Source organism: Ornithorhynchus anatinus, chromosome X5, assembly GCF_004115215.2.
Source record: "Ornithorhynchus anatinus isolate Pmale09 chromosome X5, mOrnAna1.pri.v4, whole genome shotgun sequence".
In the NCBI taxonomy this organism is placed as follows: domain Eukaryota; kingdom Metazoa; phylum Chordata; class Mammalia; order Monotremata; family Ornithorhynchidae; genus Ornithorhynchus; species Ornithorhynchus anatinus.
In genome coordinates, this window is record NC_041753.1 from 55,597,390 (window position 1) to 55,620,487 (window position 23,098).

The 23,098-nt window shown below is 44.1% G+C and overlaps 1 protein-coding gene across 6 annotated transcripts in view; it reads right to left on the reverse strand.

The window, feature by feature from the left end:
• KANK1 (KN motif and ankyrin repeat domains 1) overlaps nucleotides 1–23,098 on the reverse strand; it is a 209,570-nt gene that overhangs the window by 86,323 nt on the left and 100,149 nt on the right. For all 6 annotated transcript variants that reach the window (XM_039910723.1, XM_039910724.1, XM_039910722.1 and 3 more), the window contains exon 3: nucleotides 2,886–2,963. The gene's annotated coding sequence lies outside the window, so the exon portion shown is untranslated. The remainder of the gene's footprint in view (nucleotides 1–2,885; nucleotides 2,964–23,098) is intronic.

Sequence of the window (23,098 nt, forward strand, 5' to 3'; positions counted from 1 at the left end):
CAGGGAAGTCAGTAACTGCTTTTAGTCCATACAGAATACCCAACTCATTACCCCGTTAGGTTTTATTGCAATTTTATAATGAAGAAACTAAGGCTTAGAAACTAAATAACTTGCCTAAGGGCACAGAGTAAATCTGAAGGAGAGTCACAAAACTAGCACGAAGATCATATGACTTTCCGTTTCTTGTGCTTAATCGCTGGACCTCACTAGTAATCCATCAATCATATTTATTGAGTGCTGACTATGTGCACGGCACTGTATTAAGTGCTTACGAAAGTAGGGATCTACCCCTTCCCCTCCCCCACAAAAAATGTGAATTTGTTTTGCCTGTTGTATACTTGGGGGTTCTCTCCTTTTGCTAGAAGCATTCAGGATCACACATTTTCTCATTGCCGGAGGTGCAAGATTGGGTAGGGGGAGAATGGACAGCAGGAAAGGGGCAGGAGGAAGAAAGAGACAGATGAGGAAGAGATAGACAAAAGCCTACATATGACTTACCAAAATTCTCTTCGCCTGGGGCAGCACGGTGAGGCAGCAGAACCTGACTGGCTCTGGCAGGTTCCCCCCCACCTCCCCCAGGAGCAGCTCTGCCCCCAGAGTAGCTCTTGCTTTGGGAGCAGTAACTGCTACTGGTGCATTCAGGATCTGCTCCCTGGAGATTTAAGCAAAAACTCCAGCCCCCCAGGCTTCTACAGCTGTAAAGAAAAAACCACTCTGAGGAGATTGGAAGGCTAACTCCCTCTCTACTTTCCAATGTCACTAGAGGCCTAGCAGTGGCAGTGGCACCGGCAAGGAGCTGAAGTTTTCCCCTCTGCACCCTTACGACTACTAGAGTCCCAGTGACTGACCTCAACTCCTGAGGTCATTTCCACCTCGGGCCCCGCTGCATCCTGGAGGTCACAGCAAGAGCACAGTCAGTAGGGAAGGCTGCACTCTGATGGTTGCAGCTACTGCTGTTGGCAGCCGCGAGGATCGGCCTCCCTGCCCCGGCCACATCTGCCACTATCACCCAGTTTGAGTGGTGGGTTGTCAGTTTTGGGACAGTCTCATTAATGCAAGTCACCTGGTCACTCCACAACAGACGTGCAGCAAAAAATGCAAGTGGCTAAACTCAGTCAAGAAAAGACAAGCAACTGCATGAATTGGGAAAACTTGGCAACTAGTGCTGCATGGTCATACTGTAAAGGAGGCTGGAAGCGTTAAGAGCCACCGATGCAAGCCAATCCAAATGATTGGGTGAATCAGAGTACATACAGACCAGATTTCAGATTAATCTAGCTAGCCATGGAGGTTGTAGGCCAAGGCAAACCATTTTCTCATTGATTTTCCAGTCCCTTCAGAACACCCTTGGCGTGGCACTAAAATAAAATCCAGAATACAAGGCACCAAAATAATCAATCAATGGTATTTTTAAGAGCTTATTGTGTGCAGAGGACTGTACTAAGCACTTGGGAGAATATTCTCTGCCCACATCGACTTTACAGTCTAAAAGCCAATTCAAAAATGACATCCACAATGAAATGATTTAGGAAAAGTTAAAGGGCATTTTAAATTTCCTCATGCTTTTTATTTTTATAAATAAACCTGTGGGGACCATGAAAAAAAGCTAGGGAACATGTTTTATTCATGTTTACAAAGACTATGATTCAGCATTTTTCTGAATGAGACAAATAATATTTTCAATATTTTGTGAGTGCTTTATTATTATTAGAGAATCAAGGACAGGTGTAAAGAACCTGGGTTGGGGGGTGGGGGAGAGAAGAAGGAAATGCTAGCAATAGTAAAATATCTCTAAGTAAGTCAGCTTGTGCTTCTCCAGACAGGGAGGGGAATATATACTGAGTCATTTCAGAAATCCTTTTGGGAGTCCTGATATCCTGCTATTATCACAGCCAGACTCATTTACTGGAGCAATAAATCTGAGTTCTGAGTTTTCTTGCTTCCTGGAGATTCAAATTTTTTTTTTTTTGAAAGCAGAAACAGTGGACTAAAGTGAGGATCAATCTTCAGGAGTAGGTAGGCACAATCTTGCAGGTGATAAAAATCCTCAGCCTAGTTTATCCTGACTCTTCCCTGTCCCTGCTTGTTTTGCACTGAGTCCCAAGACTGAAGAAACTGAATTTAAACAGGACCAAAGAGGGGTTCAGGTCTATTTTGGGGAGGGGAGGAGGAGGAGAGGCCTGCCACGCATGTGCCCTGGCATCAACATACAGTCACATTTGTCAGGGAATGTGTCTATTTATTGTTGTATTGTACTCTCCCAAGTGCTTAGTACAGTGCTCTGCACACAGTAAGTGCTCCATAAATATGACAGACTGAATGAATTTGTCCCCACTGTAGTCCCCACAGCCCGGGGGGTAATCAAACACATGCAACCAAGACCACATATGCATGACAGCAACTCAGACGAAAAGATAGCAAGAATCTGGGTTGAAGGTACAAAGAATAAAAGTAACATCATCATCATCCTTGCTATTTCAGTACCTAGTGAGCAGAGCACATAGAGAGGTATAGAGAAGCAGCATGGCCTAATAGATAAAGCATGGACCCAGGAGTCAGAAGGACCTGGGTTCTAATCCAGCTCCACCATTTGTCTGCTGTGTGACCTTGGGCAAGTCACTTCACTTCTCTGTACCTCAGTTATCTCATCTGTAAAATGGAGATTAAGACTGTGAGCCCCATGAGGGACAGGGACAGTGTCCAACCTGATTAACTTAAATCTACCCCAGTGCTTAGAACAGTGTCTGGCACATAGTAAGTGCTTAACAAATATCATAAAAAGTATAAATCATGATCCCTGCCTTCAGGGACCTTACAGTTTAATAAGGAAAGACTCTCAGTAAACATCTCCTATAATTAGAATGAGGCCATCTATGTCAACTCACCAAAGTGGGGTCTGAAGGAAAAGCACCACAGTGGACCACAAATCAAACAGGATTTTGGACTGCAGAGATGAAAGTGTCCTAGTGCAGAAAAAAGAAAAATTAATTAGGGACAATGCCATTCTTCATTTAATTCTTATATCAGTTCAGGATCAAAAGGTAAATGTGAATTTTAGTAGAAGGAATCACAAGATAAATTCGAGATTTTGAGAAAATAGGGGAGAATAATAATAATAATAATGGTATTTATTAAGCACTTACTATGTGCCGAGCACTGTTGTAAGCACTGGGGTGGAACAAGGTAATCAGATTGCCCCACGTGGGGCTCACAGTTTTAATCCCCATTTTACAGATGAGGTAACTGAGGCACAGAAAAGTTAAGCAACTTGCCCAAGGTCACACAGCAGACAAGTAGTTAGAAAGATTTAAAAAAATGAAGTTTGGGAAAGCAAATTAACAGACTTCAGAAACTATAACAGGCTTCAGGAACTAGATAGAAAGATTTGATGGAAAGAAAGCCCAAGAGGCAAGGAAGTCCAAGAATGTTGGCTGTTTTTCAAAAAAAATTCTGCAGGTTCAGGAACAAGTTGTACAATGTATAGGAAGGACAAGAAAGGCAACAAGACACTAAGTTGCCTGAATCTAGTTCTCTAAAAGGACTGAAGCCAAATGGGAAAGCTACAAAAAAAATGGAAATTGGTATAACTTTAAAGCAGAGGAAAGAGCACAATTGTGTAAGAGCCAGATTAGAAGAATGAAAGATGGAAAGGAGATTCAACTAGGAGGGTGCATAAAAGGCCACAAAACCTCAAAACATTAATATATTAGGCAAAAGAGAACAGCCATGTACTACCATCCGGGACTCAAAGTGAAAACTGATTCTACCTTGACAATATCTCTAGAATCCAGTCCTTCCTCCCCATCCAAACAGATCCAAGCTCTTATCATATCTCCCCTGACTACTGCATCAGCCTCTTCACTGACCTCCCTGCCTCTCCCCTCTCCAGTCCATGCTTCACTCTGCTGCCCGGATCATTTTTTGGGGAAAAAAAAAAGTGTTCAGTCCACATCTCTCCACTCTTCAAAAACCTCCAACGGTTGCCCATTCACCTTTTCATCAGACACTCTTTACTACAGGCTTTAAGGTACTCAATCAGCTCTCCCCCTCCTACTTTACTTTGCTGATTTCCTACTACGATCCAGCCCACACATTTGCCTCTTCTAACACCAGCCTGCTCTCTCTATTTCCTTGATCTCATTTGTCCTGCCACTGACCCCTTTATCCATATCCTTCCTCTGGTCTGGAACTCCCTCCCCACTTCATATCCATCAAACCACCAATCTCCTTGCCTCCAAAGCTCTACTGAAATCACATTTTCTCCAAGAGGCCTTTCATCACCTCCCCTATTCACTCTCCCTTCCTGCACCACCTATGCAATTGGACCTGTGCCAGCACTTAGTCAACCAACCCCAACCCACCAGCACTTACGTTCCTATCTTTGTAGTCTCCCACTTCCCAAATCTGTAATTTAAATCATGCAATCATTCAATCGTATTCATTGAGCACTTACTGTGTGCAGAGCACTGTACTAAGTGCTTGGAAAGTACAATTCAGCAACAGAGACAATCCCTACCCAACAACGGGCTCACAGTCTGGGAGGGGGGAGACGGACATCAAAACAAGTAAACCGGCAATGTCTCCCCCTCTACACTGTAATCCATCAATTCTATTTATTGAATGCTTACTGTGTTTAGAGCACCATACTAAGCACTTGGGAGAGTACAACATGACAATATAATACACACACTCCTTGCCCCGGCAGGGATCTTGTCTACCAACTCTATTATATTGTACTCTCCCAAGCTCTTAGTTAAGTGCTCTGCACACAGTAAGCACTCAATAAATACCATTGATTGATTGAACTGATAGCAGGACAGTGAAAAGGTGGGGGCTTTTTCACTTCCAGCTTTGCTGTTAAGGGACTAGAGATTCTGGGCCACGACCTTTACAAATAGTCATTCATTACAAGCTGGCTTACAGGATTCCTAATGTGAGCTATGGTTAAATTGCCTGGTTAAAAGCTGCTCTATAGTTCATGTGTGCCATATTCTGAATTTCCATACAATTGCAGAAGATTGCACTAATTTACGAACTTGGAGTTGGAATCTCAAACACAATATGCAAGCTTAGGCAAAATACTAGGCAATCTGGCATTATTCTTTTATACCGAGCTATAGGACCATAGCGGTGGCAAAGAGCAATCATTCTTCATTCTCCACAAATCTTGCACTTGTTCCAAAACCTGTTGAATCCAAACACTGAAATGAAGAACTTGACCTGGCTTCCTCTGCAGTAAAACGAACAGGGAAGGCCTTTACTGGAAAAGCTGGCTTTGTGAGTGCAGGTTATGTAGTGAATGGGCAGGATGAAGAAGAGCAGATTTCCCATTCCAATGCAGGGTGGGAAGTGGACGTGATGTGGCTAATGATATTGTAGCGTTTAACAACACTAAGTTGCAGGGACGTGAAAGTTTTCAGACATGTCTGGGCTTGAGTGAAACATCTGAGAATTAAATAGAAATAACAAAACTTCTAAAACCAACCCCATCAGCTGCTGTTTCGGTTTTTAAAAAAGGTCCACTGGTTATTGACAAATACAACAAATATGTAGTGGCTTAGTGAAAATATCTAATAAAGCTATTTTTAGGTTAAAACAAGCAAACTACTCATATGTTTAGAATATGAAGGAGAAATTGCTCATAAGACATACAAAATATTTATTCAGGCTCAACTAAAATCTAGTTGAATGTTACTGATTTGGAAATAGAGAAAATGACTTCTTAGGCTCTCAGGGAAAGAGACAGATTTTGCTGCTCTGAGCTGATGAGCATTGACGAGTATCTGTTATGGACAGCTACAGCTTGCTAGAAACCGAGAACATCTTTTGGGTTTCCAAAACTCTCCCAAGCAAAGCCCAATGGGTCTCAGAGAGCAAGAGGAGGGGCATAAGTACAATGTTTGGCCTAGGGAGGAAGGTCTGAGTGCCAGGGCCAGCTCCGCCAACTCTAGCGTGACCTTAGGCTTACCCTCCTCTTTCCCCATTTGATAAATTAAAAGACAAACACCCACTTCCCTGGAGTGTTGCGAGACTTGAATAATTAATACCTGTAAATCCTTTCAAGAGACATGGATGAAAGGCCCCATAAAAGTATCATTATAATCCCCACACCACTCCTTGGTAATAATTCTTTAGACACTATCTTGAAAGCAAGTACTGAGAATTCACAGGTACAGGAGAGTTTCCCCTTGCCCTCCTCAGGCTTGGGTTCCATGGCAGAGAAATGAGCCCCGAGCTGATTTTTATCACCTAGCCCTGCACATATAGAGACAGCTTCCCACAGCGTCCCCTGGCTATTTCTCCTCCCTCACCTCCCACTCCAAACTGTGGTCTGGGTTGAGCTCCACGGTGTGGCGAGGGAGATCAGAGCCACGCTGTGGTTTCCGTGGTCCGAGGTGACCCCGCAGTGCAGAAAGGGGGCTCCGAGTTGCCACTGCCATCGTTGAGCTGATGCCGCCCCTCCCCTCAGCACACTCTCAGGGCCGGAGCGACTCCACAGTATTCAGCAGGTGCTCCCAAGCCCGCTCACAGCACCCCTCCTCCCAGCAAACCTCTTACCAGTCCTGGAGCCTGGCTCCACTGCTGACCCAGGACTGCCATCCCCTTTTCACACACCCCAATGCTAAAGTGCCATGGTGTGTCCCCCAGCCCTGGAGTGCAGGCTGCAGTGGCTTCTGGAGCCCACTGCAGGACATCTCCAACCTCCGCCCTATCACATCTTGGGATTGATGCTAGTGCCCTGTGTTTCCCCAATGCCTTGGTATTATGGGGTTGCTCTCTGCCCCCCGCCCAGGACACATGGCTCCAAGATGGCAGATCAGGCCACAAGGTGGAGATCAACAGACCTTTGCAGGAGGGATAAGAGTGATGAACGGGTACCGTTGGAGACCACAGAATACCAAATTCCTGCTCAACTGCCAATGAGAAGCCAAGGAACCCGACTGACAGCATGGGCACTAATGATGGTTCACTCCTATGCGAGCATCTTCGGGAGGGCCAAGGGGAGCTGACTGCGTCAGCTCAGGATGGGCTTATGCAAAAGAATGGATGTGTTAAAACCCCGCCCGTGTAAGCAGCCCATGCTCAGTACCTGGACCAGCAGCCATATGCTGAGACCTCTGGAGAGGGAGTGGGATTAAAGGTGCTTGACTTGGAGCTAGCAGTTGTCTCTGTGTTCTCTATACTTCAACCCCCTGGGAGTGGTAGCTGAGAGCTTCTGAGCTAAGTGAAGAGGATCGTGAAACACACAGAGCATTTGGTTACAAGAGTCCTTTTGGTTTGAATTCTTCGCATTTCAGTAGGTGGTGTTTTGTGACCACAAACTGAATCTGGGAAACATGAAGGCTCACATTCATAATGGGCATTGTCAGAGGCCCCCCCCAAGAACCAAATTCTTGGTTTACGAGATCAGACTATTAGAATGCCCACTGTCTTTTCCTAACATTTACTTTCTAAGACTTGTGAAGTGGTGATACCATTTACATGTGGTGATTAGCAGAGAATGTTGCTTCTCCATCCAGCATACACCTGTTCTTGAATCAGAGCAATACCTCCCAAATATCAACCCTGGGTGTTGGGGTTGGGAATTAAAAAAATATCTTGATAAATTATAAAATTATCTTCATCATGCATGGTGGGTTGATAAGGAAGAAAGTTAGGGCTGTGAGACAGTACCTCTCAAACCAGGAAGTTCAACGTCATAGCAAGCAATTAATCCACTCACTATTCCTCCAAGCCTATTTTGGTGCCACTGTGGTACAGACAGAACACTGGCCTAGTTGGATCACTGTCTGACCCAGTATGACATTTATGCTAACACATCAAAGGACATCAAAATACTTAATGAGTACTCCTGCTTACAAAACACTTTATCACTTGCCCTCAAGGTTGATCAGAAATGCCATTAGCCTCCATCCCAAAGGGAAAAAAATCTCCTTCTCCAGAGGAGCTTCTGAAGTAGACATGGACACGGGTCGAGTGAGTTTTTGGCCTTTAAAGCAACAGTGAGCATTTTTCATTGGAAACAACTGACCTTCTTTAAAAGACTTTCTAGTAGTGGGAAACTGAAATGGCTTCTGCTTGGAAATTTGTCAGTAACTTGGTTTAAGAATTTCAAAACTCTACAGCAATTGGGCTCTAGGCTCCTAGAGGGGAAGGAGTCGTCATCAATGATATTTATTGAGCTCTTACTGTGTGCAGAGCACTATACTAAGTTCTTGAGAGAGTACAGAGTTGGTAGACACATCCCCTGCATCTTGCTTCTGTGATACTTTCCCCAAAAGTGAATACAGTGCATTGCACTCAGTAGATTAGGGAAGCAGCATGACTCATTGGAAAGAGCAAGGACTTGGGAGTCAGAGGTCATGGGTTCTAATCCCGGCTCTGTCACTTGTCAGCTGTGTGACTTTGGGCAAGTCACTTAACTTCTCTGTGCCAAAGGTACCTCATCTGTAACATGGGGATTAAGAGTGTGAGCCCCAAGTGGGACAACCTGATTACCTTGTATCCCCACCAGCACTTAAAAAAGTACCTGGCATACAGTAAGTGTTTAAGAAATACCCTTATTATATCATCAATTAATGATATTTATTGAGCACTTACTGTGTGCAGAGCACAGTACTAAGTGGTTGGGAGAGTGCAATAAAATAAAGTTGGTAGACATGCTCCCTGGCCTCAAGGAGCTTTTAGTCTGGCGGGGAAGACTGACTTTAAAATAAATTACAGATAGGGAAAGCAGTGGAGTATAACCACATTAGCACTGGTTGGGGGTGGGGGTGGGATGAGTATCAAAGTGTTTAGAGAGTGTTCAAATACCATTGATGATGATTAATCTAGACAGGGAAGGTCAAAACTGTGGATCTGGACCACCCCAGCATGGCACAGTTATGTCCTTACCTGTGACTTCTCAAATTAAAATGAGGCTCTGTCTACCAGTTGATAGTACCTGGCCAGGTTTTACTCCTCCCACCACAAATAACCTTTCTGGCTTGGTTCATTCACCTCTCTATAAAATGTATACAGTGAAGTGTCAGTAACAAAACTGTGGTCAGTTTTAACGGCATCACAAGAAGGGGAAGAAAGGGAGGAAGATGGGTGAATGGACAAGACCACACCTGTGATAAACTCTCCTTTCTTCCCCGTCAGGCTCCATAGCCACTTGGAAAAAAAAATGTGGCATTCGTTAAGCACTTATTATGTGCAAGCACTATATTAAGGATTAGGGTAGATGCAAGAGCATCAGGTCCCACATGGGGCTCACAGTCTAAGTTGGAGGGAGAACAGGTATTGAATCACCATTTTGCAGTGAGGAAACTGAGTCACATAAAGTTAAGTAGCTTGCCCTAGGTCACACAGCAGGATGTGGCAGAACCAGAATTTGAACCCAGGTCCTCTGACTCCCAGGCCCATGTTCTTTCCATCAGGTCACACTGCTTCTCTCTCAAAGTGTTTAAGATAACCAGTCAATCAATCAGTAGTACTTGAATATCTTCTCTGGGCAAGGAATGCATCTGTTATATTGTACTCTTTCATTCATTCATATTTATTGAGCACTTACTGTGTATAGAACACTCACTAAGCGCTTAGGAGAATACAATAATAAACAGATACATTCCCTGCCCACAATGAGCTTACAGTCTCCCAAACAAGTGTTTAGTATAGTGCCCTAAATAATGATGGTATTTAAGTGCTTACTATGTGCCAAGCACTATTCTAAGCACTGTAAGTGCTCAATAAATACAATTGATTGATTGCAGGGCCCTGAATTAAGTGTTCTGGAGAACGAGTATAATAGAATTAATAGACCTGATACTTGCTCTCAAGGAGTTTACAGTCTGTTGCCAGAGGGCAGACACTAAAATAAATTACAGCTAGGAAAATATAAAGATAGGTGCTTAACTGCTATCAACAGGGTAGGGGGTGGGGGGGTGAGTAATACCTGCTTGGGTGCAGAGGAAGTGCTGGAGTGGCAGTTGAGAGATATAAGGGGAGGAGATGAGAAATTTATTGGGGAAGAAATATGATTTTACAAGGGTTTTGAAGATGGGGAGAGCTGTGTTCTGGTGGATTTGAAGGGGGTGGGGGGAGTGTGAGCTGGAGAGTAGTGGAAAAAAGGAGTATATGAGGAGGGTATGAGCTGCTTGAGTACCTTAAAGGCAAGGACCAGGAGTTTTCTGCTTGATACAGAGAGGAACAGTCAGCCATTGGACATTTTTTTGAGGTATGAGGTGACATACAGATCAAGGATCTTTTGGTTGGAGTCACCTCTGACACAGTGATGACAGGGTTGCCCTGGCCCATTCCATTTCCCATCCTTCCTTCCCACATGGCCTGACACTAAAAGTGCTGCTGACTCCTTACCCCACTCAGAGATAGTGTTATCACTGGGGTAACTAAGTTTCCTCTCAAGGTCCTAAGGGTCCCTAGGTTACCTCAAAGAACATTTCTGTCTGTGGAAGTCCTGGCATTTTTTCATGTTGTCCAGACATGAAGTAACTTGAGTAATGCCTGGAATTTTTATTTTGGGACCATATATAACTCTCAGTGATCATGCTCTAAGCCCAAAAGAACCTAAACAACATCTCCCAGATCTGCCTCTTCCTCTCCACCCAAACAGCTACTACGCTGGTACAAGCTCTAATCATGTCATATACAACATTCATGCTGCTACATGGATCTTCCTGAAGCATCCTCAGCACATCTATGAACCTTCCACTGACTCCCTGTATCTCTTCAAATCAATCAAAAACTTTTCATAAGCAGCTTCGTCTCTTACTATGTGCAGAGCACTGTTCTAAGCGCTGAGGTAGATATAGGGTAATCAAGTTGTCCCACGTGAGGCTCACAATTAATCCCCATTTTACAGATGAGGGAACTTAGGCCCAGAGAAGTTAAGTGACTTGCTCACAGTCACACAGCTGACAAGTGGCGGAGCCGGGATCCGTATCGGCCTCCTTGCTGACCTCCCTGCTTCCTGTCTCTCCCTGCTCTGGTACATACTTCACTCTGCTGCCTGGATCATTTTTCCACAAAAATGTTCAAGCCATGTTTCCCCATTCCTCAAGAACCTCCACTGGTTGCCCATCCACTTCCACATCAAACGGAAACTCCTTACCACTTGCTTTAAAGCACTCGATTACCTTGTTCCCTCCTACCTCACCACTCTCCTACTACAACAAAGCCCACATGCTTTGCTCCTCTAATACCAACCTACTTGCTGTACCTTGATCTCATCTTTCACCCGCATCCTGCCTCTGGGTTGGAATGCCCTCCCTCTTCATATCTGACCATTACTCTCCCCTCTCTTCAACGCCTTACTGAAGGCACATCTCCTCCAAAAGGCCTTCCCTGACTAAGCCCTCTTTTCCTTTTCTTCCACTTCCTTCTGCATCCCCCTGACTTGCCCCCTTCATTCAATCCCACAGCACTTATGTACATATCTGTAATTTATTTATTTATATTGTCTGTCACCCCCTCTAGGCTGTAAGCTCATTGTGGACAGGGAATGTGCCTGCTATACTGTTGCACTGTACTCTCCCAAGTGCTTAGTACAGTGCTCTGCACACAGTAAGTGCTCAATAAATAAGACTGTTTGATTCACTTATTCAATCATTTATTTTTCACACTCTGTAAACACTTTTACCCGTCTTCCCCCATTAGAGGGTAAATTCCTGGTGAGCAGAATGTGCCATTTGCTTGTTTTGCACTATCTGATAACGCCTCAATAAATACTAATACTACTTTAAAGCCTCCCTCCTCCTCCATTATGTTTTTGATGCGGGGGGGGGGGGGGGACCGCTACCAAGTTAAAACTCTGCTTCTAGCCCTAGGTAAGACTATTCCTCCACCCTGGCTACTTGCAGCTCTTTCAAAGAGTCCCTGAGACTACTGACCGGGGGATTCAGCCTGCCAGTTAATGGCTCCCCCACCCAACACCACGACAGTCCTTCCCTAGCATGGTTCACCACCTACTTACTGAAACTAGCTTTGTTCCCACACAGTGTTGTAAAGTGCATATAGTGGAGTGTGGCCATGTGGGCAATAAAAAAAAAATTGTGAGCTTAAGCAGTGGTGGCTGAGAGGAAGTGGGGTATGGGTGGGTGGAGCAGCACAAGCTGCTGTTATGAGCACCCTCTCCATCCTTTCCCTCACAAATCTCCCCTTACCAGTAACTCCTTGGGTTTTGTAATTCTCCAGCTTTTAATAATAATAATGTTGGTATTTGTTAAGTGCTTACTCTGTGCAGAGCACTGTTCTAAGCGCTGGGGTAGATACAGGGCAATCAGGTTGTCCCACGTGAGGCTCACAGTCTTCATCCCCATTTTCCAGATGAGGTAACTGAGGCACAGAGAAGTGGAGTGACTTGCCCACAGTCACACAGCTGACAAGTGGCAGCATCGGAATTCGAACCCATGATCTCTGACTTCCAAGCCCAAGCTCTTTCCACTGAGCCACGCTGCTTCCCGTGATAATCATATGTGGTCCCCAGTGTCAGAAGTTTGAGCACCCCCAGTCTAATGTATTCAAAGAAACCAGACTGTGTTTTATTTTTATTTCCAAAATGATGGCAACACCCAACAACAACAACAACAACAATAATAATTGTGGTATTTGGGCCAAGCACTGTTCTAAGTATTGGGGTAGATACAAGATAATCAAGTCAGGCACAGGCTAACCCACATGTGGTTCACAGTTTACGTAGGATGGGGGCAGGTATTAAATTCCCACTGGTTTTATTTGTGCTTTTAAATCACAACTATAAGTACTCATTTTTCCTAAAATCAATGGATTTTACTTCAGAATTTAGTAGTAGCTAATACAACTGAGCACTGTTAAAAGAAATGGGAACTGGACCTATTAAGTGAGGTACAAAAAGCTTCTCTATGGGCAGGTGTCTTGAATAGCAAATGGTTTGAAAATTACCACAAACTAGTTTTTGCCCATTGTTAGAAACAACAAGTATGTTGTAGATTATTTAATTCCATTATATCTAAATAGAGTGGACATTAATTGGTTATCAGAAATACCTAAACACTCAAAATCCAGGACCAGCGAGATGTGTAGCCAGAGGGAGTCACAAAAGATCTGGGTCCTCTAGACTGTAGTAAACTCACTGTGGGCAGGGAACGTTACTCTGTTACACTGTACTATCCCAAGTGCTTATACAGTGTTCTGCGCATAGTATGTGCTCAATAAATACAATTGATTAATTGGGCCTGGGAAGCTGGGACTCTGGCAGAATTGGAGAAGCGGAAAGGCTGAGTCTATCCCTGGTCCTCTCACCTCACCCAAATTTTTCTGTGTTGTCATCAGCAACTCTGCTGCCTCTCTTCCCAACCTCTTCCCAGACAGCTGCACCTCATACTGACAGGGACTCTTATCTAGTACTGTTTCAAAACCCTGTGCTTTGTGGTTTTGTAGTAAATTTAGCAGTCCTTTAAACTTTTCAGGGTATTTTCAGTACAGAGGTTAAGAAGTATCTCAGATGACCCTAGATATTAACAGAAAAATGCCAGTCCAGGTCCTGCACAATGATGGGCAGAAAACTGAAATGGGTCCCCGGTGACAAGATAAATTCTGGTGCAAATGTTAGGTCTGGAGGGACTCTGCATTAATTCTATTTCTGGAAACCCATGGCACCTTAACCATCTTAGATTTTACTTAAGAAAACTAGTTGTGGCAGTTCTGTCTTATCTTCATCATAAAGTACATTTTATTTATTGAGATTTCAACTGGGTGTATGATATTGGACTGGGTGAGTTATCACTGGCACATTGGTTTCATTCTCTCAATAAGGTTTCATGCCACTCCTAGTGATGGCAGAGCTACATTAAACTTGCCTGGGCAGGTAAAGGACATTGACTCAGTTGTTAGACTCATCTGTTCAGGTCCTAACCAAGGGCCAGAGTAGTACCACATAATCTTCGACTCTCATTTAGGCCTCACCTGAGTTTTCTGGACAGGTGCAGCTGCCCTCTTTAATGGAGCTCTGTACACCCTAGAAGTCACAGGTCTAACCTAATCCAGTCCAACCCTGCCCCAATCCAAACCCATTAGATTATTAGCTTCCAGAGGGCAGAGATCATACTTTATACTTCTGAATGTTCACTACGAGGCTACTATAGGGTGGCTACTGCTAGCCCTCACAAATACTGGACAAGGGAGGCATGAGACATCAAAATACAGAAGTGCACTGACTTTGCATGATCCTAAAGTGCTTCTAGAGGGAAGGGAGGACTGAACCCCTGCCCCCCTCCCATTCATATTCATATTCTCATTCTCTCTCCCTTGCTTTCTCTTTCGAGGTCTGAAAAAGTAGATGGTGTAGGTTTGGGGAAAGGCAAACAATGGGCAAAAAAAACAAAAACAACATTACACATAAAAATGTCTGGTTCCTTTATCGGTAACAGACAGATGAAAGACCATCTAAAAACCAGTTATTCATTGTTGAACTGGATTGCCGGCCATCCTAGGTTAATGGAGTACTCTGAACACCTCTTGACAGTTAAATATGGCTCAAGATAAAGATGTCTAATCCAGGCAAAGAGAACCTCTGTTAAACAGGAAGTGGCCTAGGCTTCAGTTCCTGGGAGGAGGGAGGGAGAGGTGGCTGCTGTGGGATTTATCCCATGATCAGAGAGGACACCTGTACACAACTGCGCCTGCACCATAACATCACCCGGCAGTGAGGCCTGAGCCGCTTCACGTGTGGCCAGGACTTTTTCCCATTCCAGCACTGCCTCAATCACCTTGTAGCAACCTCCCTGGCCAGAAACAAGGAACTGTAGGATTTGGCCTTGTTGCCATTTCAATCTGGGCTCTGGATTTAAGACCACAGTCTAGGCCTAACCTATGTGAAGTTCTTTTTTACACTTCTGTTTTCTCTCCAAAGACATAAGAGAACTGTATAGCATTCATTCAGTCGTATTTATTGAACGCTTACTGTGTGCAGAGCACTGTACTAAGCACTTGGGAGAGTACAATATAACTGACACATTCCCTGACCAAAATGAGCTTACAGTCTAGAGGGGGAGACAGACATTAATATAAATGAATTACAGATATGTACATAAGTGCTGTGGGGCTGGGAGGGGGGAATGAATAAAGGGAGCAAGTCAGGGCAAGGCAGAAGGGAGTGGCAGAAAAGGAAAAGAGAGCTTAGTCGAGGAAGGCCTCTTGGAGGAGATGTGCCTTCAATAAGGCTTTGAACGGCAGAGAGCAACTGTCTGTTGGATATGAGGAGGGAGGGCATTCCAGGCCAGAGGCAGGACGTGGGTGAGAGGTCGGTGGCGAGATAGATGAGATCGAAGTACATTAAGAATGTTAGCATTAGAAGAGCAAAGTGTGTAGGCTGAGTTGTAGCAGGAGAGTAGCGAGTTTCATGTTACTGCCACCGATGCTTATTGGCTTCATCCAAGAAACCATCTTGATACTGTTTTCTAGCAGCTACACCTTATGATCACCCCCAAAGGGTACTCATTACATCAGAAAATGCATGTACCCTACATGGAGGGTCAGGTCTACTGCTTGTGTCCACATGGTCCATTGTGTAGGAAAGGAAGAGAGATGTTCAACAGGGGCTGAGCAATGTCATTTCCTCCCTTCCCCTCCTCGATCACTCAGTGGTATTTATAGAGGGCTTACTGTGTGCAAAGCATAGTACTAAATGCTTGGGAGAGTAAAACAGACTTGGTAGACACGTTCCCTGCCTCCACCCCTCCAGGAAAAAGCAGGAATTTTAGGGAAAGAAAAAATACTTCAATTTATCAGATTTAAATATATTTTATAGGTTAAAAGATCATAAGATAAATTATGTATAATAGAAGATGGGATTGGAATATTTGATCTATGTGAAACAGTGTCTTATTTTAATCACATATAAAAATGTGTAATAACTTTTTCTAATAATGTTAAAGGCTAACTGCATTCTAAGATAATCAGTGATATTTATTGAGCATTTAATGTGTGCAGAGCATTGTACTACTTATTGGGAGAGTATAATACAGAGTTAGTAGGCATGTTCCCTGCCCACAGTGACCTTAAAGAATCTCATTTTTCTCCTTCTTTCAGAAACTTAAACTGAGGTTGAAAATAGAGCCTATCAGTAGTAATCACAAGTTTTTTATAACCTCCATGAAGCCAGCAATCTGAGTCCAGAAGAAAGAAAAATATTTTTAGAAGAAGAGGGAAAAAAAATTGTTCAGAAGGAATCAAAAACAAAACACTCTTTAGGGCAGAAAATAAAACTAGACACAACCAGTATTGTAATATTCATCAGACCTTAGCCTCAAGTTCTGAGTCATCACTAATTTGTTTCTGATACTCTATAATGTCTTTCATAAAAAGATTCAAATGATAAAATTATTAGAAATCATTTTGAGGGAATAAAAGGCCATTTGTAAGATTTTAAATCCCCTGAGTGAAAAAGCATTTCATTCATTTTCATTTTCAATATTCTGTGGGATTTTTAATTGTCAATAAGTTCTCATCCTACCACTAAAAAAGGAGAAAAATTCAAAAGGCATTTTTCCAAACTTTCTGGATGTTTCTGATTCCATGTTCCAACACTGAAGACTAATGAATACCAGGTAGCTAATTAGAGCTTCAGCTTTTCATGAGTGTCCACTGGATCAACAATTCTTCCTTGCTTTGAGTACTCTAGGACCTCTGGGAATTCTAAACTCTCTGCCAAATTTAAAAAACACCAAACCAACCCAATAAAGGGAAGAAATATACTTCTGCCTTTGCCCTTGCACTTGGATTTGTAGCCTTTATTCACTCCACCCTCATTCCCTCAGCATTGTCTACATCCATAATAATAATAATTAATAATGATGGTATTTGTTAAGCGCTTAACTATCTGCCAGGCACTATACTAAGTGCTGGGGAGGATACAAGCAGCTGTGTCCGGGTTGGACACAGTCCCTGTCCCACGTGGGGCTCACAGTTTCAATCCCCATTTGACAGATAGGAAACTGAGGTCCAGAGAAGTGAAGTGACTTGCCCACAGTCACACAGCTGACAAGTGGCAGAGTCAGGATTCGAACCCATGACCTGACTCCCAAGCCCATGCTCTTTCCACTGAGCCACGCTGCTTCTCATAATTTATTTTAATGCCTATCTGCCCCTCTAGACTGTAAGTTCATGTGGGTAGGGAATGTGTCTACCAACTTCATTGTACTGTTTTCTCCCAAGCACTTAGTATACTGCTGTGCACACAGTAAGCCAGCGTAGTGGACACGGGTATAATCCTGGCTCCATCACTTGTCTGCTGTGTGACCGTGGGCAAGTCGTTTCACTTCTCTCTGTCTCAGTTACCTCATCTGTAAGACGGGGTTGGAGACTGTGAGCCCCACATGGGACAGCACTGTACTCCTCTCCACCCAAAAGGCTACCTTACTGCTACGGGCTCTCGTTATATCCCAGCTAGACTACTGTGTCAGCCTTCTCTCTGATCTCCCTTCCTCCTCTCTCGCCCCGCTCCGGTCTATTCTTCACTCCGCTGCCCAACTCATTTTCCTGCAGAAACGATCTGGGCATGTCACTCCCCTTCTTAAACAACTCCAGTGGTTGCCTATCAACCTCCGCTCCAAACAAAAACTCCTCACTCTAGGCTTCGAGGCTCTCTATCACCTTGTCCCTTCCTACCTCTCCTCCCTTCTCTCTTTCTACCACCCACCCCGCACGCTCCGCTCCTCCGCCGCCCACCTCCTCACCGTCCCTCGGTCTCGCCTATCCCACCGTCGACCCCCGGGCCACGTCCTCCCGCGGTCCCTGAACGCCCTCCCTCCTCACCTCCGCCAAACTGATTCTCTTCCCCTCTTCAAAACCCTACTTAAAACTCACCTCCTCCAAGAGGCCTTCCCAGAGTGAGCTCCTCTTCTCCCTCTACCACCCCCCCTTCACCTCTCCGCAGCTTAACCCTCTTTTCCCCCTTTCCCTCTGCTCCTCCCCCTCTCCCTTCCCATCCCCTCAGCACTGTACTTGTCCGCTCAACTGTATATATTTTCATTACCTTATTTATTTTGTTAATGAAATGTACATAGCCTCAATTCTATTTAGTTGCCATTGTTTTTACGAGATGTTCTTCCCCTCGACTCTATTTATTGCCATTGTTCTCGTCTGTCTGTCTCCCCCGATTAGACTGTAAGCCCGTCAAACGGCAGGGACTGTCTCTATCTGTTGCCGACTTGTTCATTCCAAGCGCTTAGTACAGTGCTCTGCACATAGTAAGCACTCAATAAATAAATACTATTGAATGACAGGGACTGTCTCCAACCTGATGTGCTTGTATCCACTCCAGCGCTTAGTACAGTGCCAAGCCTTAACAAATACCATGATTATTATTAATGAATATGATTGATTTACTGCTTAACCTCAGTTGACTCCTCACCATTTCTCCCTGACTTCCAATCCTGTTTTGGCAACGTGACACCCATCAAGGCAAAAGTGCATCTCTGCCTATTTTAAATGCAAAAGCAATAACATTAGCCACATCAAGTTTCAAACCAATCTCTGTTAAGATAACTACACAGATTAAGCACCTGCCAGGTGCAGTGAGTGTTACAAAGCAGAAAATGAAGGATTTTGGCAGTTAAAAAAAAAAATTAAGTACCTTCTCTGTGACAACCAACCTGACAAAAAGAAATAAATCCTGACTGGCAATATTGAGCTTTTACAGAACCAGGCAAGAACAAATAACCAAAGAAATCTGAGCCTTTAGGGCCAGGTGCTGAGAAGGGTAATGACTCTCCTGTTCAAGGTTACTAAAGTCACTGAGCTGAGACCAACTCCTAAGGCAACCAACTTCTAGGAGACAGACCCCATTACAGGCCAAGCAAAATGCCCAGTGGAGGGAAGAAGGCCACAAAGCCCTGTATATCACTAGCCTAAAGGGGAGGGGCGTTTGCTGACCAAAAAGGAGTAAATGAAAATCTTGAAGCCGGGGGAGGGGGGGTGCTTTCTTGTTAGTGCCTTCATTCTTAAGGGGCTCGGGTTGGAAGTGGAAAATAATCTAGTTTTTGAAAAAATTAAGTTGCTTCTATCTCCCTCATCAGCACAAATAAACCTGACACTGGGTGGCAAGGAGGGATAGTCTCAGCCTTATTGAAGGCACCTCTCCTCCAAGAAGCCTTTCCTGATTAAGTCCTCTTTTCCTCTTCTCCCACTCCCACTCCTATCCTATCCTATCTCCACCAGCCCTTCACCACTGACTCCCACCTTCAACCACAGACCTAGCCAGGGAATGCTGTAGGATGCCTAAGCAATTCCATTTACATACAGAGCATATGTCTTTTACATCCTTGTGGACAATCATAAATGATGATGTCTTCAAAGAGCCCAAATCTGTGCTGTGAATTCGGGCAGCAGGGTGTTGAGCAAGCTACCAAGATACAGCATGAAAAGCAGTATAGCCCAATGGACAGAGCATGGACCTGAGTTAGAAGGACCTGGGTTCTAATCCGAGCTCCACCGGCAGCTGTGTGGAGCGGTGCCTTCTGCATGACCTTGAGCAAGTCACTTCACTTCTCTGTGCCTCAGTTACTTCATCTATAAAACGGGGATTAAGACTGTGAGCTCCATGTAGGACATGGACTTTGTCCAATCCGATTATCTTGTATCTACCCCAGTGCTTAGAACAGTGCCTGGCACATAGTAAGAACTTAAATACTGAAAAAAAAAAAATACACGGCAGAGGGCTCGCTGTTGAGTCATTCCGTTAATCAGATGAAAAATGTCCAGTTACCAGCCACAAACTGGCAACCAAGTTTTACAAGACTTGCTCCTGAGGGTTATTGGGAGTCATACGTAATAGTCCTGCAAATGTCAACCATTATTAAAAGTAATAAAAGGTGTGATTCAAATTTCCTCCATGCTTTTCTTTTTTAAAATATTGAAAAAATAGAAAACGTTGAAAGAAATCCAAGAAACGTGCCTGGTTTGCATTTAACACAATTGGCCTATCTCTGCCCTAACGGCCCATAGAGTACCACTGTTTCTTGACTTGCTTCGTTTTGAGGTAGTCCTAGTAGCAACGGTATTTATTAAGAGCTTACTGTGTGGAGGGCATTGTACTAAGTGCTAGGAAAGAATCCACAGATGGGAATTATAAAACAAGTAAGCTGCAATACTTGACAAACCCATGAGTTACAAGAGGCGACATCCACCACTTTCCAGTTTGCTATCTGAAATCCCCCTTGCAGCAAGACCCCGTTGTGTGCATCTGAGAAACAATGTACAGTCTTCTTACAGTACGCAAGAGAAGATGGGGGAGAACAGGAGAAAAGTTATCTTTCTCTTTCTATTTATTGCTATTGTTCTTGTCTGTCCGTCTCCCCCGGTTAGACTGTAAGCCCAAAGGGCAGGAACTGTATCTGTTACCGATTTGTACATTCCAAGTGCTTAGTACAGTGCTCTGCACATAGTAAGCGCTCAAGAAATACTACTGAATGAATGAATGAATCTTCAAAACTGATTGTAAAAATTGGGTGCTACTGGATTCACAATATTTTACTTGTAGAGAAGCAGCATAGCTCAGTGGAAAAGAGCCCGGGCTTGGGAGTCAGAGGTCCTGGGTTCGAATCCCGGCTCTGCCACTTGGCAGCTGTGTGGCTGTGGACAAGTCACTTCACTGGGCCTCAGTTCCCTCATCTGTAATATGGGGATGAAGACTGTGAGCCCCACCTGGGGCAACCTGATTACCCTGTATCTACCCCAGCGCTTGGAACAGTGCTCTGCACATAGTAAGCGCTTAACAAATACCAACATTATTATTATTATATTTTCAGTTTGTTGGCATCCATACTTACAATGAACTGGCGAGAGTGCTGTCTATACTGCCATCTAGTGATCACTTCTTATAGCAGAAAACAATTAACAGCTAAAAGAGCTATAGCTCCCATCACCTCTTCTTTGTCCCAAAGATTCTGGTGAGTTAATCAATCAATCAATGGTAATAATAATAATGATGGCATTTGTTAAGCGCTTACTATGTGCAAAGCACTGTTCTAAGCGTTTGGGGGATACAAGGTGATCAGGTTGTCTCACACGGGGCTCACAGTCTTCATCCCCATTTTACAGATGACGTAACAGGCACAGAAGTTAAGTGACATGCCCAAGGTCACACAGCTGACAAGTGGTGGAGTTGGGATTAGAAACCATGACCTCTGACTCCCAAGCCCGGGCTCTTTCCACTGAGCCACGGTACTGAGCTGGGTGGAGAACACTGTAGTAATAATAATAATAATGTTGGTATTTGTTCAGCACTTACTATGTGCAGAGCACTGTTCTAAGCGCTGGGGTAGATACAGGGTAATCAGGTTGCCCCATGTGAGGTTCACAGTTAATCCCCATTTTACAGATGAGGTAACTGAGGCACAGAGAAGTTAAGTGACTTGCCCACAGTCACACAGCTGACAAGTGGCAGAGCCGGGAGTCAAACCCATGACCCCTGACTCCGAAGCCCAGGCTCTTTCCACTGAGCCACAAGAAAAAAGAGCTTACAGTCTTTTCTACTGAACTGCTTTATAATTTAGCTTGGCCTTCTGATCTTCAGCAGGGTAGAACAATAATGGTGATATTATTTAAGCACTTCTTTATGTCAAGCAGTATACTAAGCACTGGGGTATATACAAGATAATCAGGTCCCACGTGGGGCTCCAGTTAGGAAGAAGGGAGAACAGGTATAGAATTCCCATCTTGATTCTACTTATCGTGATAATGTTGTCTTGTTTTTATTTCGTTCTGTTTTGCTCTGCCGTCTGTCTCCCCCAATTAGACTGTGAACCTGTCACTGGGTAGGGATTGTCTCTATCTGTTGCCAAATTTTACATTCCAAGCGCTTAGTACAGTGCTCTGCACATAGTAAGCACTCAATAATCACTATTGAATGAATTTTGTAGGTGAGGGAACTGAGGCACAGAGAAGTGAAGTGCCTTACCCAAGATGATGATGAAATTTGTTAAGTACTTACTATGTGTCAAACACTGTTCTAAGCACTGGGGCAGATATCAGCTAATCAGGTTGGACACAGTCTCTGTCCCACATGGAATTTACAGTCAGGCTTTGTTCAGTTTTCTGCCCAGTTGAAAGTATCCCAGTTTAAGCTTCAAATACTGGGAGTGATAAAATGATTCCTGGTTTAAGAGCCCCTATGAGGAGCTGGGGTGATTCTCTGCAATGGGACTCCTAAAGGCAGGCTTCCCCTTAAAGCACCTACATGAAGCCAGAAGCAGGTCACACAAGGATGGTGTGGACTCCCAAGGTGACAAGAGCTTAAGAAGCCAAATGAAGCACTGAGGAACATTTTGCTAGAGCTGTGATCCGGCAATTGCTGAACTGGTAGCAGGTTCACCGCTTGAGCAGCAGCTTTAGCCTCAAATGGCCTGCACATTATCAAGGGTTGATGATGTGGGACTCATCCCTGTCCCCACCCAAAACTACCCCCTAATGTCCCTACCCCAAGTTGGGGGGGGGGGGGCAGTGAGAAGGCAGAAGGGATGAATCTGGGCTGTTACTTTTTTTCCTTCTTTTGTAAATTACTACATATTAAACTGAAATTAAGGATGTGACTAGGAGAACAAATGCAATTTGCCTAACAAGTGCCCAGAGTTCCAGAAAAAAACCAAAACATCCTGGTAATACGCCAATAAATCAGCGAGACGACTTACCAACAGTTACTGACCAACTTTGACGGTAGCGATCCTACTTCAGGAGAGGAAACGTCAAATATGGGTTCAGCAGTACTACAGTTGACTGATCTTCAACTAAAGGTCTACCCAGAAGACCCGAAGATCGCAGGTATTAGAATTTGGTTGATTCAGGTTTCTTTTTACTTGGAACCACTAACCCGGTACTTCCTCCTAGGGTGCAGTGAGGCTGTGAATACAGTCTTTTAGAGAGGACAAAAAAAACCCTGACACCATGTCATCATAATTATAATAGGTAAGGCACCTTGCCAGGACATTCTGGTTGCCCTAGTCAATTTCAAGTTTGGGGACCACAGGATTCCACCAACTTAAATACATCACTTCCTATCCTAAATAAACGTATTGAACCACAATGCTGAACAAAGAACACAGTGGTCATCTCGGGAATGGGT